The 8,191-nt window shown below is 30.2% G+C and overlaps 1 long non-coding RNA gene across 1 annotated transcript; it reads left to right on the plus strand.

Annotated features, from left to right (window-relative positions):
- Positions 1-2,300: 2,300 nt before the first annotated feature.
- LOC104648639 (uncharacterized) lies at positions 2,301-6,892 on the plus strand. The gene is made up of 2 exons (XR_742629.4): positions 2,301-3,503; positions 4,480-6,892. It is a non-coding gene; the product is annotated as an uncharacterized lncRNA (long non-coding RNA).
- Positions 6,893-8,191: the final 1,299 nt, after the last annotated feature.

Below are 8,191 nucleotides of genomic sequence, written 5' to 3' on the forward strand. Positions count from 1 at the left end.
GTTTAATAGTAGTGTGGAAAGACAATTAAATTGTTTGTAGTGTAATGACAGTTTTACCCTTTTCTGAATTGTGCGATTGGATTTTCGAATTAGGGGTGTGTTCGATTTGATTTTATATATTATGGTTCGGTGTATCAATTTTCAAATTTTAAATACACTAAATCATTAACCATATTAATAAGATTTCTTTTTATCAATTTTAATTTGTAACTTGATTATCGATTTAACTTGTAAGAGAATGCTTATGAAATGATTATATGACTTCTCCAATAATTTAACCAAAAGAACGATATAACTTTATAAATGCTCATCAAATAGAAACAATAATAACTAACATTAAAAAAAATTACGAAAGTACAACACAAAGAGAAATTAAGACGAATAGAGATTTTATTTTAGGGCAAAGATAGAAAGTAGTAAGGTATTGAGACTAATATTTATTTACGAGCAAAATGATAAATTACTATAGTCTTAAAAGATTATCGTTTAGCTCAATATTAAAAACAAAATCCATAATTCGATATTTTTTTAATAAAAACATTAGAAACTGTTATTTCAATAGCGATAAATCAATAATATTTTTTCAAATTCAATTTGATTTTCTCACGCCCCTATTTCTTATTTGAATAGCATTTGAGGATTAGGGGTATTTTGGGAATTAGAGGATTAATAAAAAAGTTGGAACTCAAAGTAGAAAAGTTTTATCCTTTTTCTTTTTTCCTTGGAAAGCCGTCCACGTGAGTTTTGGTGGAATTTATAGCTTTTGGCTCTTGTGGGAAAAAAAATAGTTTTATATTTTTTGAGCAAGTCAAAGTTAGACTATTGAATAAATAAAATTTTATTTTGTAAATATACGACCTTCTAGTTAGTGGCAGGTTATTTCAACCCAAAGAAAAATGGCTTAGCTAAATTTGGTGTAATTATATTAGGAAAAATTAGTAAATTAGTCAAAATAAATAACATATTTAGTAAAAATATTCATATTTTATAAATATTAGCAATAATGTCAAAAATGTCATTATTTTTAAAAATTTATGTGTCCCAATTTTCTTCCTATTTTATCTCTCTTTTTCAATTAATTCTGTATATCTTTTTTTTAAAAAAAAATTATTCTCTCTCATATTTATCTTTTCAAATTGTTAATTCTCTCTCCCATTTAATTTTTTCTCTCTCTTATGGTTATCTTTTCTCATTTCCCTCCAACATTCAAGTTGCAAATATTTTTTTGCCATATATTTTGGTTGTTTTTTTAATCCAAAATTGAATCAACAAGAATCCCTTTGATTAAGGTATCTCTAATCTTTATCCTATTTTCAGATTTTTTTTCTAATTTTATTTTTGTTTAAGTCTTAAAAAATGTTGTTTGTATTTTTCAATTTCCGTTATGATTTACTCTCCAATGGCTGAATCCAAGAGGCTTACTAGAGGTATTCATCTTAATCAACCAATTTCTGGTGATTTTTCATCCTTTAATTTATTTATTACTTAACAAATAGTGTATAATGTATGATCCGCTGCTAAAATGAAGGAAGAAAGAGGGTAAGAACATTTACAAGACTCATTGGTGTGCAAAACCTTCCTCAAATTCAGAACGCAAATGCAAAATTTTTGTCTACTCGTGAGGATCTTGAAAAAGACGAAGATCGCGAACAATTTTCTATTAGTTTGTTTTGTATTTATAATTCTTTTTTAGAATTTGGTATGCTTTCTTAATTTGTATTCAAATCACTATGTATACTATCAATATTTGTATTTATTAAAAATTTCATGTTGTATGGTTTATGAATCTTGTATTTGTCCCTAATTTGTATTCATCCAAATGTATGTCAACTAGTTATGTATTTTATTTATAAGAAGAACAACTTTCTATTAGTTTATTTGTATTCAAATACAAATACAAATAATAGACATATGAGAATTAATACGACTTAGAAAAGGAAACAAGATTTTTAAAAGAAAAATAAATACACATGAAAAATATATACGAATACAAATGTATTTCTTAAATAGCTACATTTTATTTGACATACATATTGCAATGAATACAAACTAATAAAGGTATGTCAACTGAATTTGATATTTTTTTTCTAATTTGTATTTATTCTAAATGTATTTCAAGTAGTTATGTATTTTATTTAAGAATGAGTACACCAAATATTCAATTATTTCTTTTCAATTTTATATTTCATTCACTTTTTCATCATACTAATTTTTTGTATTTTATATATTATTATACAAAATTCTAAATAAAAACTAGAATAAATAGAAATACAAATAAAATACATATTGAAATGAATACATATAGGATTTTTGAAGAAAAAAATAACTATATAGGGAAAAAATATATAAAAATACAAATATATTTCTTAAATGACTATATAGATAAATTCGGCATACCTATTGGAATGAATACAAACTAATAAAAAACTATAATAAATATAAGAATATATTGTGGAATGAATATAATTTTAAAAAGTAGAAAAAAAAACAAAATTTAAATTTTATTTGAAAATATAACTGATGAGAAAATTAAGGATGCTTACCTTTTTTTTCTCCTTTTTGTTATTAAATAATTATATTCATAAATAAAAATAAATAATAAAAACATACATAACAAACTAAAATGACATTTTTACTAAATATTGAAGTTGTTGCTAATGAGTCCTCTTAAATGCTAAAATATTGACATTTTGAAAAATTTGATATATGTTGACACCCATTTTGATACCCAACCCATTTTCCTTGCCAACCCAACACCACTTTAACCCCAGGCCCATTCCTCCTCCAGCCCATTTATCCAACACATTAAATCCCAACCCAAACCCAATAAACGACCCGACCCAACTTCCCTCTCCCTCTTAACCCGCTCCGACCCAAACTCCCTCCCCGCGTCTCGTCTCCCCACGCTCTCACCCTCCTCTCTCCATCGCGCGTGAACGAGCAGCGCAACGGACACCTGCTGTCCTGTTGCCGCGTACGCTGTCTTGCAGCACAAGACGACGCGAGGTCGTCCTTGCTTGTTCGAAGATGATGACACGTCGCCTTGCAAGGACGCCCAATTCATCTCGACCCTCCACCTCCCTTCCCGCTCGAATCGTCCTTCCGAATAAGGGGGGAATTCGAATTTCGAATGGGGATGGGCCTGAAATGGGTTTTTCGGCCAGCCCTCGTCCTCTTGGAACCCTAAAAGTCTTCTATAAAAAAAACCCCTTCCGCCTTCAGAAAACGGGGTGTTGAAATTTTTGGTTGGGATTTTTTTGAGAAAGATCTAAGAGAAATTTTCAAAAAAAAAAATAACAGAGACATAGTAGTGAGTTTTTTTTTAGAGAGAAAGCACAGTGAAAGGCTTAGAAGTTGTCAAGACCTTTTGAAAGGAGAACTAGTTTCGGTTTTTTGAGTTTGATATTCTGTTCGAATTCCTTGGTCGCTGCTCGAGTTGGAACTTTTGTGATTGAGGTTGTCGGTGCTCTCCTCGTTTGTCCCAGATCGCCGCCTCGGAAACGGTATGTAACTTCACTTTTCTTTAAGTCTCTCTTTACTTAGCTGATTCTGTGATGACTATCATGAAGATTAAAGTTCTTTATTTTGGCTGAACTTTGTGTCTTGGCTTACTTAGTTTTGAATATGATTTGCACAGGTGTATGAATTTGAAGTTTATTCTTCAAATCGATTTCAAGTCATATAATGTTTGTCTTTCATATTTTCTGAAATTTTGCTCATTTGGTTTCAAATGTTCAGCTAGTCTTGATTTGCCTCTGTTTGTTGTGAATTCAACATGTTCATTAAGTTTAAGTATGTGCGAATCGACATAGCTTGGCGTCTCAATCCCATGTTCCCTTCGAGGCTGCCCCCTTTAAGTCTCCTCTTGCTTATCAAATTTTATCTCTTTTTCATTTCAAATATTTGATGCTTAACTTTTCTAAAAGCATAAGTTGTGAGGTTAACTAATGTGTTGTTGGGTGTCCAATGTTTGTTTCTCTTGCTTGGTTCTCTTTAATAAGTTTCTTACGTTGCTTGAGCTTGTTATTTGAACTCAAAATTGGTTAGGAAGTTTGAGGTTTGTTTCAACAAGCCTACGACACTTTTATTGCTTTTCTTTTCTTAGGCTTAGGATGGTATGTTGGTTTCATGTTGACAACTCTTCTTCTTTTGACTTCTACATCTTAATGAATGCATGACTTCCTTTGTTTCAAAGCATACTTTAGTTACAAATAGTTTATGTGCTGTTGTCTATTGATATCTTTGAACTTGCCATAGGTTTCATGCTTATGTATGTCTGAGAGTTTGAGGAACTCGTTCTTGCCTAATGCTTGCTTTATTGAGGGTCTTGTTTTAATGATAATATTTAGTGGCTGTTGTTAATCCTTTTCTTTTGTTTTAATTACATATGACATCAATTCGAGTCCATTTCGGACTCCATTCTCGCATTTCTCCAAGTTAAAAGATTCCGAGTCAGCCAACCTCTGAAATGATGTACAGGTCAAAAAAAAAACCAGCAGAAGCTGCTGGAAAAATTGTTGCAGGGATTTGAAGGAGATGTATACAGCAGTATACATGTTTTATACACAGTTGTGCACTGATATACAGGTTGAAGGCGTACATATGGATCCGAGTTCGAAATCTGGTTCGATGACAGGGAAATTACACTCCTGAAAAGGAGTTTTCAACTTTTGAAAGTTGAAAAACAGTCTGATATACAGCCTGTATACACAGATATACCAGAACGATATACTATAGATATGCTTAAAAAATATGATTGGCAGGGGAATGTACAGGGACGCTTTATTTAACTAAAATTCGGGATTAGGCAATTAATGCGGACGTAGGGTGCAGCCCGTATACATTAGTATACATTATCAGGCGAAGATATACACTTGTTAAGTAAGTTTTAAAAATGATACAGGTACAAATACGCAGGGAAATACAGGGAAAAACAACGGGAAATATGTATTCAAACAGGTGCAGGGATCGAGAGGTCCAAATGGGTCAAATATATACTGTATACAGCATGTATACATTTGTATATACCCTTCATGATCTATTTTTCAGGAATGGGCCAGGGCCCTTCAGCAATTTTTAACAGGCCCAAGGGGCCACAATGTTTTTTATGCAGGATTTTTAATTTGTTGAAAGGGCCCAAGTTCATATTTGAAATTAGATAGGACAGGTGGGCTTTACCCAATGGAATGAATTTGGGCAATAAGGCCCAAGTTCAAATTATTTCCCCTCTTTATTTATTACTTGCTTGAATTAATTATTGTTGTGGTAGAATTTTAATAATCTCCAAAGGGGTAGCCAATCTTCACTATTTTAAAATTTACCACTTTATTTGCTTATTTTATTTTATTTTATCACCATTTTCCTTCAGTTTTCTTAAGTGTTTTCCTTTAGAAGTAATAGGATACAAAAAATTTAAAAATTAAAGAACATATCAAAGCGATTTCTTACCAAGTTAAAAATAAAAATATATGTTAAAGTCATTTTAGTCAAATCGTCGGTCAACCGCAAGTTAGCGGGCATCCCGAGGGCCTAACACCTTCTCGGGATGTACATTGAACTTCGAACCTTTTCAATCGATTTTATCTGTTTTTAAATCTTTTGAAATTTTTCTTGATTTTATCAAAATAAAGTGGCGACTTCGTAATTTTAAAAAGTTGATTTTTTCTTAAAACAATAAGATTAATTAATTTTTCGATACCTAGTCAATATTTTCCCCTTTTTAAACCAAATAGTTAGTAGTTGTATCTTTTAAAATAAAACAATATATTTAGTTGGTCATATAATTATTTGATCAATAGATAATTAGATATAATTAGTAGGAATAATCATATTTATGTACTTGATGTTGAAATTTAACATAAGAGTGTGTGACCTTACATTTGTTTTCAAATTTAAAATTTATGTTGCATTTTGAATTTCATTTATTTTAGTAGGATTAACTTGATACTTTGCATTGCAAGTCATTTATTTTTTTTAGTTAGACTTGATAGATTTTTATTTGTCAAATATTTTCATAATTTATGACGTTATATTTATTGGACTATAGCACACGAACCTTGGTAAAATCTAGTTTTATCTATTTTTGGACTCATTTGAACTTGAAAATGTGTTTGTTTGCCCCTCGAGACCAACTAGCTTCATTACTAAAGTCTTAACAGACTTCCATGAAAAATTTCAGCCGAAAACAAGTAGAAATTCAAAATCGCCAAAAATTCATGGACTATGTAGCACACTGGTATAATCAAGTTTAACCTGCTTTTCGGTTGGTTTGAACTTGAAAATGTGCATGTTTGTCGCTTAGGACCAACTAGCTCCATTACTAAAGTTTTAACTGACGTTCATGAAAAATTCAACCTAAAACAAGCTGGAATCCCGAATCACCAAAAATACATGGACTATAACACATGAAATTGATAAAACTTGATTTTACCTGCTTGTGGGCTCATTTAAACTTAAAAATGCGCATGTTTGCCCTCGAGACCAGCTGACTCTATTACTAAGGTCTTAACGGACGTCCACGAAAATTTTTTAACTTGTCACAACATTAAATTTGTCATAGTAAGCAAAAGTGGTATGTTGTCTCTTGAGCCTTTAGGTCATCGTGTGTCTTATCTTTCTTAATGAAAAATAAGGCTGGCATATGGACAGGACTGGATCAACAAGATTGATTTTACCAGAACCAATCCTCCTTACCGAATTTATTTACCGGAATTGATTTTACCAGAAATTTGCAAAGGTTCTGTCTGATCCCTAAGTTATCGGATAGGTTTCGGGTTGGACCGGACCAGAATCGATTCTTACCGGATCATTGTTTACTGATAATTTTTTTATCGGAAAAGGGTCTAAAATACCCTCGAAGTATTAGAATTGGTACAAAATTACCCTTCATCCACCTATTGGCTCTAAAATAACCTTCTCACCCACCTATTGGCTCCAAAATACCCTTGTCATCCACCTTTGGGTTCAAAATTGACCACTTTTTAACGGTTTTAAATTTAAACTAATTATTTATATTTTTTAAATACGTGGAACTCAACTATTTTTGTTATAATTTAACGTATCTGTATAATTTATAAATCAATCCACTACTCACTTATTACTAATGAAACACCACAAAATTAATAAACTCGTCACATTACTAATGTAACAACATGAAAGCTACTGACAATGAGTGTTTTTAAAAATTTGAGATGAAAATATCTATAGAAGTAAATTATCATACATTCAAGTGTTAAAATAAAAATTACTAATAAATTTAAAAGTTTGACTATGTTCATCTTAATTATTCTTTCATCTCAATTATGTGATGTTACTTCATATATTATTTTTTTAAAAAAAATAATATATTAAAGATTTTAAAACAAATCATAAATATTTATAAAATTATATTAAAAATTAATTCGGGATGTAGTAATCATAAATTTTGAATTCAAACTTTAAAGAGAATCTTATTAAAAGTATTCTCCTAAATAAGCGGTTCAACTTAAATTTAATTGGGGCTTCGATTCAAACTCGAATAATTTTGGATGTCATTTTTAGGAATCAATGATTTTGTCGTGTTCTAGTAGTGTTTATGGCAATTTTAATATTATAATTGGTTTATTAATTGAGTGGGGTATAGTTAGTATGAGTGGGTAGTGGGTTGGATTAAAAAATATATTAATAAAATTAAATTATAACCAATAGTTGAGCGCCACGTATTTTAAAAAATATTTAAATAATTTAATTTTAAAATCGTTAAATAAGTGGTCAATTTTGAACCCAAAGGTGGATGAGAAGGATATTTTGGAGCCAATAGGTGGGCGAGAAGGGTATTTTGGAGCCAATAGGTGGATGAGAAGGGTAATTTGGAGCCAATAGGTGGATAAAGGATAATTTTGTACCATTTTCAATACTTCGAGGGTATTCTAGGCCCTTTTCCATTTTTTTATTTCTATTAACTTTAATTATTATATAATATTGTATTATTAATTATATTATTAAAAATTTTAATTAAAAAAATTAAACTTAAAAGTAAATTTTAAAGTTCCAATTGAATTTAAGTTTAAACTTTAAAGTTTGAAGTTTAAAATTGACTACGTAAAAGTAGACATATAACCAAAGTCGAAATTGAGAGATTCCAATTGAACCATTCAATTTACTTCAAATAAATCTCCGAAATTCAAACTCCAAGTTAATATCACAAAATAAT

Source organism: Solanum lycopersicum, chromosome 8 (assembly GCF_036512215.1).
Source record: "Solanum lycopersicum chromosome 8, SLM_r2.1".
Classification (NCBI taxonomy): domain Eukaryota; kingdom Viridiplantae; phylum Streptophyta; class Magnoliopsida; order Solanales; family Solanaceae; genus Solanum; species Solanum lycopersicum.